Source organism: Nothobranchius furzeri, chromosome 2, assembly GCF_043380555.1.
Source record: "Nothobranchius furzeri strain GRZ-AD chromosome 2, NfurGRZ-RIMD1, whole genome shotgun sequence".
NCBI classification, from domain to species: domain Eukaryota; kingdom Metazoa; phylum Chordata; class Actinopteri; order Cyprinodontiformes; family Nothobranchiidae; genus Nothobranchius; species Nothobranchius furzeri.
In genome coordinates, this window is record NC_091742.1 from 54,027,493 (window position 1) to 54,038,914 (window position 11,422).

The 11,422-nt window shown below is 46.0% G+C and overlaps 9 non-coding genes across 9 annotated transcripts; all 9 read left to right on the plus strand.

Annotated features, from left to right (window-relative positions):
- Window positions 1-1,096: 1,096 nt before the first annotated feature.
- LOC139067795 (5S ribosomal RNA) lies at window positions 1,097-1,215 on the plus strand. The gene has a single exon (XR_011519704.1). It is a non-coding gene; the product is annotated as a 5S ribosomal RNA (ribosomal RNA).
- Window positions 1,216-2,155: 940 nt separating this feature from the next.
- LOC139067806 (5S ribosomal RNA) lies at window positions 2,156-2,274 on the plus strand. Its single transcript, XR_011519705.1, has one exon. It is a non-coding gene; the product is annotated as a 5S ribosomal RNA (ribosomal RNA).
- A 1,260-nt stretch (window positions 2,275-3,534) lies between these two features.
- LOC139068240 (5S ribosomal RNA) lies at window positions 3,535-3,653 on the plus strand. The gene has a single exon (XR_011519839.1). It is a non-coding gene; the product is annotated as a 5S ribosomal RNA (ribosomal RNA).
- A 1,260-nt stretch (window positions 3,654-4,913) lies between these two features.
- LOC139068153 (5S ribosomal RNA) lies at window positions 4,914-5,032 on the plus strand. Its single transcript, XR_011519752.1, has one exon. It is a non-coding gene; the product is annotated as a 5S ribosomal RNA (ribosomal RNA).
- Window positions 5,033-5,972: 940 nt separating this feature from the next.
- On the plus strand, window positions 5,973-6,091 carry LOC139067818 (5S ribosomal RNA). The gene has a single exon (XR_011519707.1). It is a non-coding gene; the product is annotated as a 5S ribosomal RNA (ribosomal RNA).
- Window positions 6,092-7,031: 940 nt separating this feature from the next.
- LOC139067828 (5S ribosomal RNA) lies at window positions 7,032-7,150 on the plus strand. The gene has a single exon (XR_011519708.1). It is a non-coding gene; the product is annotated as a 5S ribosomal RNA (ribosomal RNA).
- Window positions 7,151-8,410: 1,260 nt separating this feature from the next.
- On the plus strand, window positions 8,411-8,529 carry LOC139067839 (5S ribosomal RNA). Its single transcript, XR_011519709.1, has one exon. It is a non-coding gene; the product is annotated as a 5S ribosomal RNA (ribosomal RNA).
- A 940-nt stretch (window positions 8,530-9,469) lies between these two features.
- Window positions 9,470-9,588, plus strand: LOC139067849 (5S ribosomal RNA). Its single transcript, XR_011519710.1, has one exon. It is a non-coding gene; the product is annotated as a 5S ribosomal RNA (ribosomal RNA).
- A 940-nt stretch (window positions 9,589-10,528) lies between these two features.
- LOC139068302 (5S ribosomal RNA) lies at window positions 10,529-10,647 on the plus strand. Its single transcript, XR_011519901.1, has one exon. It is a non-coding gene; the product is annotated as a 5S ribosomal RNA (ribosomal RNA).
- The last annotated feature ends 775 nt before the right edge of the window (window positions 10,648-11,422 follow it).

An 11,422-nucleotide genomic window follows, 5' to 3' on the forward strand; every position in this document is an offset into this window, starting at 1 on the left:
TATTTATTTTTGCTATTAAGCACAGCTGTTGAAGACTTTATTGCATTTGAGCACCTCCATTTGGACTTTGGTAAGCCAAGCCAACATATTTCATGTTCAGATTGCACGCTGTTCACTGAGGTGGACATGTAATAAATTATTTGTAAATTATACATTTTTACAAAAAATATTTGTTGAAATTTGTTTCATTCACACCTAAAGATGAATCAAAAAATTGTTAAAAAAAATCATGGTTGAAGATTTCATAATTCATGCATCAAAGGGTTAACACAGAAATGTCAAAAAGCCCATTCCCTGGGGCAATCAGGTTTTAAAAGAGCGTTTCTTCTTCAATACGTTCACATTTTACTTCCCAAGTTGCAATAGAGAAAATCCAACTCATCTATCTGTGACTTACTTGCAATTCAGGGATCTAACTAAAGATTGTCATTAAGATTTCGTTCCGGAGCAAGGCTCTGCAGCCTGCGGCCATGATGGCACGTCGCAAGTCTTTGCCGCTACGCTACCAGCTAAAAGAAATGTGGGCCTTTTACTGGAATGGCATCAAAATGCACCAATAGGTCTTTTCCACAAAGACCCAAATAGGTTGTTGGAGAAACACATTGCAATTTATTGCTGCCAAACACAAGAAAAGCTGAACTCACAAACTAAGAAAAATCGGGCGCCAGCCGGCCGGCACCTGTTTGCAAGGATTTCACCCACAGAGCCCGGCCAGACGCAGCCCGAACAGGGGGGCGTGGGTCCCACTTTCCATGGGCCCACCACTCATAGGAGGGACAAAGGAAAAACGAGGTACTTCTCTCAACTGAGGTGAAGGTGGCCTTTTTGTACATCCAAATGTTAAATAATATCGTTTGTACTTTCTGACGTCTGCGATGTGAACAAATTTGGATTAAAGCGCATGAACCTATTCTACTGTGTCACTACACAAGCTCCCCTCTCCGCTTTCGCCCACGGAGCCCGGCCAGACACAGCTCAAACTGGGGATGAGGGCGGTTTACTGGAAAGGCCTCAAATTGCAGCATTCCATTCAATGGCAGCCAAGGGCACAACTGTCTCTGCACCCATAAAACGGAGGACGGAAGGACAAGCCTTTGCTTACGGCCATACCACCCTGAACACGCCCGATCTCGTCTGATCTCGGAAGCTAAGCAGGGTCGGGCCTGGTTAGTACTTGGATGGGAGACCGCCTGGGAATACCAGGTGCTGTAAGCTTTTGTCCTTGTCTTTTGAGCCAGCAGAGGGTGCTGTTATGCACTCGCCCTTCTGAGGAACAACACCTTACAGACCTCAAACAGTTACAACAGCATATTGCACTTTTCCTTAACACAGAAATGTCAAAAAGCCCATTCCCTGGGGCAATCAGGTTTTAAAAGAGCGTTTCTTCTTCAATACGTTCACATTTTACTTCCCAAGTTGCAATAGAGAAAATCCAACTCATCTATCTGTGACTTACTTGCAATTCAGGGATCTAACTAAAGATTGTCATTAAGATTTCGTTCCGGAGCAAGGCTCTGCAGCCTGCGGCCATGATGGCACGTCGCAAGTCTTTGCCGCTACGCTACCAGCTAAAAGAAATGTGGGCCTTTTACTGGAATGGCATCAAAATGCACCAATAGGTCTTTTCCACAAAGACCCAAATAGGTTGTTGGAGAAACACATTGCAATTTATTGCTGCCAAACACAAGAAAAGCTGAACTCACAAACTAAGAAAAATCGGGCGCCAGCCGGCCGGCACCTGTTTGCAAGGATTTCACCCACAGAGCCCGGCCAGACGCAGCCCGAACAGGGGGGCATGGGTCCCACTTTCCATGGGCCCACCACTCATAGGAGGGACAAAGGAAAAACGAGGTACTTCTCTCAACTGAGGTGAAGGTGGCCTTTTTGTACATCCAAATGTTAAATAATATCGTTTGTACTTTCTGACGTCTGCGATGTGAACAAATTTGGATTAAAGCGCATGAACCTATTCTACTGTGTCACTACACAAGCTCCCCTCTCCGCTTTCGCCCACGGAGCCCGGCCAGACACAGCTCAAACTGGGGATGAGGGCGGTTTACTGGAAAGGCCTCAAATTGCAGCATTCCATTCAATGGCAGCCAAGGGCACAACTGTCTCTGCACCCATAAAACGGAGGACGGAAGGACAAGCCTTCGCTTACGGCCATACCACCCTGAACACGCCCGATCTCGTCTGATCTCGGAAGCTAAGCAGGGTCGGGCCTGGTTAGTACTTGGATGGGAGACCGCCTGGGAATACCAGGTGCTGTAAGCTTTTGTCCTTGTCTTTTGAGCCAGCAGAGGGTGCTGTTATGCACTCGCCCTTCTGAGGAACAACACCTTACAGACCTCAAACAGTTACAACAGCATATTGCACTTTTCCTTAACCCTTTCATGCATAATAGTCACTCAAGTGGACAGGTACTCAAAATTGTTATTTATTTATTTTTGCTATTAAGCACAGCTGTTGAAGACTTTATTGCATTTGAGCACCTCCATTTGGACTTTGGTAAGCCAAGCCAACATATTTCATGTTCAGATTGCACGCTGTTCACTGAGGTGGACATGTAATAAATTATTTGTAAATTATACATTTTTACAAAAAATATTTGTTGAAATTTGTTTCATTCACACCTAAAGATGAATCAAAAAATTGTTAAAAAAAATCATGGTTGAAGATTTCATAATTCATGCATCAAAGGGTTAACACAGAAATGTCAAAAAGCCCATTCCCTGGGGCAATCAGGTTTTAAAAGAGCGTTTCTTCTTCAATACGTTCACATTTTACTTCCCAAGTTGCAATAGAGAAAATCCAACTCATCTATCTGTGACTTACTTGCAATTCAGGGATCTAACTAAAGATTGTCATTAAGATTTCGTTCCGGAGCAAGGCTCTGCAGCCTGCGGCCATGATGGCACGTCGCAAGTCTTTGCCGCTACGCTACCAGCTAAAAGAAATGTGGGCCTTTTACTGGAATGGCATCAAAATGCACCAATAGGTCTTTTCCACAAAGACCCAAATAGGTTGTTGGAGAAACACATTGCAATTTATTGCTGCCAAACACAAGAAAAGCTGAACTCACAAACTAAGAAAAATCGGGCGCCAGTCGGCCGGCACCTGTTTGCAAGGATTTCACCCACAGAGCCCGGCCAGACGCAGCCCGAACAGGGGGGCGTGGGTCCCACTTTCCATGGGCCCACCACTCATAGGAGGGACAAAGGAAAAACGAGGTACTTCTCTCAACTGAGGTGAAGGTGGCCTTTTTGTACATCCAAATGTTAAATAATATCGTTTGTACTTTCTGACGTCTGCGATGTGAACAAATTTGGATTAAAGCGCATGAACCTATTCTACTGTGTCACTACACAAGCTCCCCTCTCCGCTTTCGCCCACGGAGCCCGGCCAGACACAGCTCAAACTGGGGATGAGGGCGGTTTACTGGAAAGGCCTCAAATTGCAGCATTCCATTCAATGGCAGCCAAGGGCACAACTGTCTCTGCACCCATAAAACGGAGGACGGAAGGACAAGCCTTCGCTTACGGCCATACCACCCTGAACACGCCCGTTCTCGTCTGATCTCGGAAGCTAAGCAGGGTCGGGCCTGGTTAGTACTTGGATGGGAGACCGCCTGGGAATACCAGGTGCTGTAAGCTTTTGTCCTTGTCTTTTGAGCCAGCAGAGGGTGCTGTTACGCACTCGCCCTTCTGAGGAACAACACCTTACAGACCTCAAACAGTTACAACAGCATATTGCACTTTTCCTTAACCCTTTCATGCATAATAGTCACTCAAGTGGACAGGTACTCAAAATTGTTATTTATTTATTTTTGCTATTAAGCACAGCTGTTGAAGACTTTATTGCATTTGAGCACCTCCATTTGGACTTTGGTAAGCCAAGCCAACATATTTCATGTTCAGATTGCACGCTGTTCACTGAGGTGGACATGTAATAAATTATTTGTAAATTATACATTTTTACAAAAAATATTTGTTGAAATTTGTTTCATTCACACCTAAAGATGAATCAAAAAATTGTTAAAAAAAATCATGGTTGAAGATTTCATAATTCATGCATCAAAGGGTTAACACAGAAATGTCAAAAAGCCCATTCCCTGGGGCAATCAGGTTTTAAAAGAGCGTTTCTTCTTCAATACGTTCACATTTTACTTCCCAAGTTGCAATAGAGAAAATCCAACTCATCTATCTGTGACTTACTTGCAATTCAGGGATCTAACTAAAGATTGTCATTAAGATTTCGTTCCGGAGCAAGGCTCTGCAGCCTGCGGCCATGATGGCACGTCGCAAGTCTTTGCCGCTACGCTACCAGCTAAAAGAAATGTGGGCCTTTTACTGGAATGGCATCAAAATGCACCAATAGGTCTTTTCCACAAAGACCCAAATAGGTTGTTGGAGAAACACATTGCAATTTATTGCTGCCAAACACAAGAAAAGCTGAACTCACAAACTAAGAAAAATCGGGCGCCAGCCGGCCGGCACCTGTTTGCAAGGATTTCACCCACAGAGCCCGGCCAGACGCAGCCCGAACAGGGGGGCGTGGGTCCCACTTTCCATGGGCCCACCACTCATAGGAGGGACAAAGGAAAAACGAGGTACTTCTCTCAACTGAGGTGAAGGTGGCCTTTTTGTACATCCAAATGTTAAATAATATCGTTTGTACTTTCTGACGTCTGCGATGTGAACAAATTTGGATTAAAGCGCATGAACCTATTCTACTGTGTCACTACACAAGCTCCCCTCTCCGCTTTCGCCCACGGAGCCCGGCCAGACACAGCTCAAACTGGGGATGAGGGCGGTTTACTGGAAAGGCCTCAAATTGCAGCATTCCATTCAATGGCAGCCAAGGGCACAACTGTCTCTGCACCCATAAAACGGAGGACGGAAGGACAAGCCTTTGCTTACGGCCATTCCACCCTGAACACGCCCGATCTCGTCTGATCTCGGAAGCTAAGCAGGGTCGGGCCTGGTTAGTACTTGGATGGGAGACCGCCTGGGAATACCAGGTGCTGTAAGCTTTTGTCCTTGTCTTTTGAGCCAGCAGAGGGTGCTGTTATGCACTCGCCCTTCTGAGGAACAACACCTTACAGACCTCAAACAGTTACAACAGCATATTGCACTTTTCCTTAACACAGAAATGTCAAAAAGCCCATTCCCTGGGGCAATCAGGTTTTAAAAGAGCGTTTCTTCTTCAATACGTTCACATTTTACTTCCCAAGTTGCAATAGAGAAAATCCAACTCATCTATCTGTGACTTACTTGCAATTCAGGGATCTAACTAAAGATTGTCATTAAGATTTCGTTCCGGAGCAAGGCTCTGCAGCCTGCGGCCATGATGGCACGTCGCAAGTCTTTGCCGCTACGCTACCAGCTAAAAGAAATGTGGGCCTTTTACTGGAATGGCATCAAAATGCACCAATAGGTCTTTTCCACAAAGACCCAAATAGGTTGTTGGAGAAACACATTGCAATTTATTGCTGCCAAACACAAGAAAAGCTGAACTCACAAACTAAGAAAAATCGGGCGCCAGCCGGCCGGCACCTGTTTGCAAGGATTTCACCCACAGAGCCCGGCCAGACGCAGCCCGAACAGGGGGGCATGGGTCCCACTTTCCATGGGCCCACCACTCATAGGAGGGACAAAGGAAAAACGAGGTACTTCTCTCAACTGAGGTGAAGGTGGCCTTTTTGTACATCCAAATGTTAAATAATATCGTTTGTACTTTCTGACGTCTGCGATGTGAACAAATTTGGATTAAAGCGCATGAACCTATTCTACTGTGTCACTACACAAGCTCCCCTCTCCGCTTTCGCCCACGGAGCCCGGCCAGACACAGCTCAAACTGGGGATGAGGGCGGTTTACTGGAAAGGCCTCAAATTGCAGCATTCCATTCAATGGCAGCCAAGGGCACAACTGTCTCTGCACCCATAAAACGGAGGACGGAAGGACAAGCCTTTGCTTACGGCCATACCACCCTGAACACGCCCGATCTCGTCTGATCTCGGAAGCTAAGCAGGGTCGGGCCTGGTTAGTACTTGGATGGGAGACCGCCTGGGAATACCAGGTGCTGTAAGCTTTTGTCCTTGTCTTTTGAGCCAGCAGAGGGTGCTGTTATGCACTCGCCCTTCTGAGGAACAACACCTTACAGACCTCAAACAGTTACAACAGCATATTGCACTTTTCCTTAACACAGAAATGTCAAAAAGCCCATTCCCTGGGGCAATCAGGTTTTAAAAGAGCGTTTCTTCTTCAATACGTTCACATTTTACTTCCCAAGTTGCAATAGAGAAAATCCAACTCATCTATCTGTGACTTACTTGCAATTCAGGGATCTAACTAAAGATTGTCATTAAGATTTCGTTCCGGAGCAAGGCTCTGCAGCCTGCGGCCATGATGGCACGTCGCAAGTCTTTGCCGCTACGCTACCAGCTAAAAGAAATGTGGGCCTTTTACTGGAATGGCATCAAAATGCACCAATAGGTCTTTTCCACAAAGACCCAAATAGGTTGTTGGAGAAACACATTGCAATTTATTGCTGCCAAACACAAGAAAAGCTGAACTCACAAACTAAGAAAAATCGGGCGCCAGTCGGCCGGCACCTGTTTGCAAGGATTTCACCCACAGAGCCCGGCCAGACGCAGCCCGAACAGGGGGGCGTGGGTCCCACTTTCCATGGGCCCACCACTCATAGGAGGGACAAAGGAAAAACGAGGTACTTCTCTCAACTGAGGTGAAGGTGGCCTTTTTGTACATCCAAATGTTAAATAATATCGTTTGTACTTTCTGACGTCTGCGATGTGAACAAATTTGGATTAAAGCGCATGAACCTATTCTACTGTGTCACTACACAAGCTCCCCTCTCCGCTTTCGCCCACGGAGCCCGGCCAGACACAGCTCAAACTGGGGATGAGGGCGGTTTACTGGAAAGGCCTCAAATTGCAGCATTCCATTCAATGGCAGCCAAGGGCACAACTGTCTCTGCACCCATAAAACGGAGGACGGAAGGACAAGCCTTCGCTTACGGCCATACCACCCTGAACACGCCCGATCTCGTCTGATCTCGGAAGCTAAGCAGGGTCGGGCCTGGTTAGTACTTGGATGGGAGACCGCCTGGGAATACCAGGTGCTGTAAGCTTTTGTCCTTGTCTTTTGAGCCAGCAGAGGGTGCTGTTATGCACTCGCCCTTCTGAGGAACAACACCTTACAGACCTCAAACAGTTACAACAGCATATTGCACTTTTCCTTAACCCTTTCATGCATAATAGTCACTCAAGTGGACAGGTACTCAAAATTGTTATTTATTTATTTTTGCTATTAAGCACAGCTGTTGAAGACTTTATTGCATTTGAGCACCTCCATTTGGACTTTGGTAAGCCAAGCCAACATATTTCATGTTCAGATTGCACGCTGTTCACTGAGGTGGACATGTAATAAATTATTTGTAAATTATACATTTTTACAAAAAATATTTGTTGAAATTTGTTTCATTCACACCTAAAGATGAATCAAAAAATTGTTAAAAAAAATCATGGTTGAAGATTTCATAATTCATGCATCAAAGGGTTAACACAGAAATGTCAAAAAGCCCATTCCCTGGGGCAATCAGGTTTTAAAAGAGCGTTTCTTCTTCAATACGTTCACATTTTACTTCCCAAGTTGCAATAGAGAAAATCCAACTCATCTATCTGTGACTTACTTGCAATTCAGGGATCTAACTAAAGATTGTCATTAAGATTTCGTTCCGGAGCAAGGCTCTGCAGCCTGCGGCCATGATGGCACGTCGCAAGTCTTTGCCGCTACGCTACCAGCTAAAAGAAATGTGGGCCTTTTACTGGAATGGCATCAAAATGCACCAATAGGTCTTTTCCACAAAGACCCAAATAGGTTGTTGGAGAAACACATTGCAATTTATTGCTGCCAAACACAAGAAAAGCTGAACTCACAAACTAAGAAAAATCGGGCGCCAGCCGGCCGGCACCTGTTTGCAAGGATTTCACCCACAGAGCCCGGCCAGACGCAGCCCGAACAGGGGGGCGTGGGTCCCACTTTCCATGGGCCCACCACTCATAGGAGGGACAAAGGAAAAACGAGGTACTTCTCTCAACTGAGGTGAAGGTGGCCTTTTTGTACATCCAAATGTTAAATAATATCGTTTGTACTTTCTGACGTCTGCGATGTGAACAAATTTGGATTAAAGCGCATGAACCTATTCTACTGTGTCACTACACAAGCTCCCCTCTCCGCTTTCGCCCACGGAGCCCGGCCAGACACAGCTCAAACTGGGGATGAGGGCGGTTTACTGGAAAGGCCTCAAATTGCAGCATTCCATTCAATGGCAGCCAAGGGCACAACTGTCTCTGCACCCATAAAACGGAGGACGGAAGGACAAGCCTTTGCTTACGGCCATACCACCCTGAACACGCCCGATCTCGTCTGATCTCGGAAGCTAAGCAGGGTCGGGCCTGGTTAGTACTTGGATGGGAGACCGCCTGGGAATACCAGGTGCTGTAAGCTTTTGTCCTTGTCTTTTGAGCCAGCAGAGGGTGCTGTTATGCACTCGCCCTTCTGAGGAACAACACCTTACAGACCTCAAACAGTTACAACAGCATATTGCACTTTTCCTTAACACAGAAATGTCAAAAAGCCCATTCCCTGGGGCAATCAGGTTTTAAAAGAGCGTTTCTTCTTCAATACGTTCACATTTTACTTCCCAAGTTGCAATAGAGAAAATCCAACTCATCTATCTGTGACTTACTTGCAATTCAGGGATCTAACTAAAGATTGTCATTAAGATTTCGTTCCGGAGCAAGGCTCTGCAGCCTGCGGCCATGATGGCACGTCGCAAGTCTTTGCCGCTACGCTACCAGCTAAAAGAAATGTGGGCCTTTTACTGGAATGGCATCAAAATGCACCAATAGGTCTTTTCCACAAAGACCCAAATAGGTTGTTGGAGAAACACATTGCAATTTATTGCTGCCAAACACAAGAAAAGCTGAACTCACAAACTAAGAAAAATCGGGCGCCAGTCGGCCGGCACCTGTTTGCAAGGATTTCACCCACAGAGCCCGGCCAGACGCAGCCCGAACAGGGGGGCGTGGGTCCCACTTTCCATGGGCCCACCACTCATAGGAGGGACAAAGGAAAAACGAGGTACTTCTCTCAACTGAGGTGAAGGTGGCCTTTTTGTACATCCAAATGTTAAATAATATCGTTTGTACTTTCTGACGTCTGCGATGTGAACAAATTTGGATTAAAGCGCATGAACCTATTCTACTGTGTCACTACACAAGCTCCCCTCTCCGCTTTCGCCCACGGAGCCCGGCCAGACACAGCTCAAACTGGGGATGAGGGCGGTTTACTGGAAAGGCCTCAAATTGCAGCATTCCATTCAATGGCAGCCAAGGGCACAACTGTCTCTGCACCCATAAAACGGAGGACGGAAGGACAAGCCTTTGCTTACGGCCATACCACCCTGAACACGCCCGATCTCGTCTGATCTCGGAAGCTAAGCAGGGTCGGGCCTGGTTAGTACTTGGATGGGAGACCGCCTGGGAATACCAGGTGCTGTAAGCTTTTGTCCTTGTCTTTTGAGCCAGCAGAGGGTGCTGTTATGCACTCGCCCTTCTGAGGAACAACACCTTACAGACCTCAAACAGTTACAACAGCATATTGCACTTTTCCTTAACACAGAAATGTCAAAAAGCCCATTCCCTGGGGCAATCAGGTTTTAAAAGAGCGTTTCTTCTTCAATACGTTCACATTTTACTTCCCAAGTTGCAATAGAGAAAATCCAACTCATCTATCTGTGACTTACTTGCAATTCAGGGATCTAACTAAAGATTGTCATTAAGATTTCGTTCCGGAGCAAGGCTCTGCAGCCTGCGGCCATGATGGCACGTCGCAAGTCTTTGCCGCTACGCTACCAGCTAAAAGAAATGTGGGCCTTTTACTGGAATGGCATCAAAATGCACCAATAGGTCTTTTCCACAAAGACCCAAATAGGTTGTTGGAGAAACACATTGCAATTTATTGCTGCCAAACACAAGAAAAGCTGAACTCACAAACTAAGAAAAATCGGGCGCCAGCCGGCCGGCACCTGTTTGCAAGGATTTCACCCACAGAGCCCGGCCAGACGCAGCCCGAACAGGGGGGCGTGGGTCCCACTTTCCATGGGCCCACCACTCATAGGAGGGACAAAGGAAAAACGAGGTACTTCTCTCAACTGAGGTGAAGGTGGCCTTTTTGTACATCCAAATGTTAAATAATATCGTTTGTACTTTCTGACGTCTGCGATGTGAACAAATTTGGATTAAAGCGCATGAACCTATTCTACTGTGTCACTACACAAGCTCCCCTCTCCGCTTTCGCCCACGGAGCCCGGCCAGACACAGCTCAAACTGGGGATGAGGGCGGTTTACTGGAAAGGCCTCAAATTGCAGCATTCCATTCAATGGCAGCCAAGGGCACAACTGTCTCTGCACCCATAAAACGGAGGACGGAAGGACAAGCCTTCGCTTACGGCCATACCACCCTGAACACGCCCGATCTCGTCTGATCTCGGAAGCTAAGCAGGGTCGGGCCTGGTTAGTACTTGGATGGGAGACCGCCTGGGAATACCAGCTGCTGTAAGTTTTTGTCCTTGTCTTTTGAGCCAGCAGAGGGTGCTGTTACGCACTCGCCCTTCTGAGGAACAACACCTTACAGACCTCAAACAGTTACAACAGCATATTGCACTTTTCCTTAACCCTTTCATGCATAATAGTCACTCAAGTGGACAGGTACTCAAAATTGTTATTTATTTATTTTTGCTATTAAGCACAGCTGTTGAAGACTTTATTGCATTTGAGCACCTCCATTTGGACTTTGGTAAGCCAAGCCAACATATTTCATGTTCAGATTGCACGCTGTTCACTGAGGTGGACATGTAATAAATTATTTGTAAATTATACATTTTTACAAAAAATATTTGTTGAAATTTGTTTCATTCACACCTAAAGATGAATCAAAAAATTGTTAAAAAAAATCATGGTTGAAGATTTCATAATTCATGCATCAAAGGGTTAACACAGAAATGTCAAAAAGCCCATTCCCTGGGGCAATCAGGTTTTAAAAGAGCGTTTCTTCTTCAATACGTTCACATTTTACTTCCCAAGTTGCAATAGAGAAAATCCAACTCATCTATCTGTGACTTACTTGCAATTCAGGGATCTAACTAAAGATTGTCATTAAGATTTCGTTCCGGAGCAAGGCTCTGCAGCCTGCGGCCATGATGGCACGTCGCAAGTCTTTGCCGCTACGCTACCAGCTAAAAGAAATGTGGGCCTTTTACTGGAATGGCATCAAAATGCACCAATAGGTCTTTTCCACAAAGACCCAAATAGGTTGTTGGAGAAACACATTGCAATTT